Below are 924 nucleotides of genomic sequence, written 5' to 3'. Positions count from 1 at the left end.
GTTTATGTTTTAAATATTCGATTAGCTACTATTTGTTTTTTGGAAGTAATCTTAATTAAAGTATAATTATATTATAACTTGTATATTATATATGAATAAAATCATAAGTTTTATATGAATAAATATACAATTTTTTTTTTTTTTTTGAATTGGTTGGAATGTGTTCGTATTTATTAATAGGTTTTTGTTGGAATGCACATAATGAATCAGAGCACGTGGAGCCCTTTTTTTTCTTTCTTTTACAACTCTAAAACATTTGTTTTTCTTTATAATAACTCCAATGATGTAGCTAGAAGGGTTGCCATAGTCATTTGTAGGTCCCAATTGTGGGTTCCAAGTAAAAAAAATGGGTCCCAAAATCAAATTATTGGCAAGAGAGAGTGCCAATAGTTGGCAACGTTGCCCAACTTGTTTTTTATTTTAATAAAAATATTTTTGATTATGTGGATGAAAGACAATACAAAAGTATTAATATTTTAATTTTTTTGGCAACATGGGAGAATGCTAGCATTGTAGATGCTCTTGTCAAATGTCTTTGCACTGTTGAAGGTGTGCATTAAACTTCACTTGTGACTTATCTTGTCAAATGTCACATCAATCCATTTCACAGGTGGAGTGACCTCACACGCATGGCCACAATACTTTTTACACATAGAAGTGCTACTAAATTTTTTTCAAATAATTTTACAGACACATGCTTACAACTTGACAAGTGGTTTTGTTTGATACTCAACTAATATATAAGTAAGTATTATAGTACTTAATTTAATAAAATAGTGTCATTTACTTTATTTATATATACCCAGTCATCTGTTTTTTTTTAATAAAGGAATTACCTATAATTGAAATAATTGTAGAAGTATGAACACGAAATTTTTTTGCTTCAATTATTATGTTTGTATTTAAATTTTTTAATCTCATTCA

This window comes from Humulus lupulus, chromosome X (genome assembly GCF_963169125.1).
Source record: "Humulus lupulus chromosome X, drHumLupu1.1, whole genome shotgun sequence".
Lineage (NCBI taxonomy): Eukaryota > Viridiplantae > Streptophyta > Magnoliopsida > Rosales > Cannabaceae > Humulus > Humulus lupulus.
Note: the sequence above shows the minus strand (reverse complement) of the source record.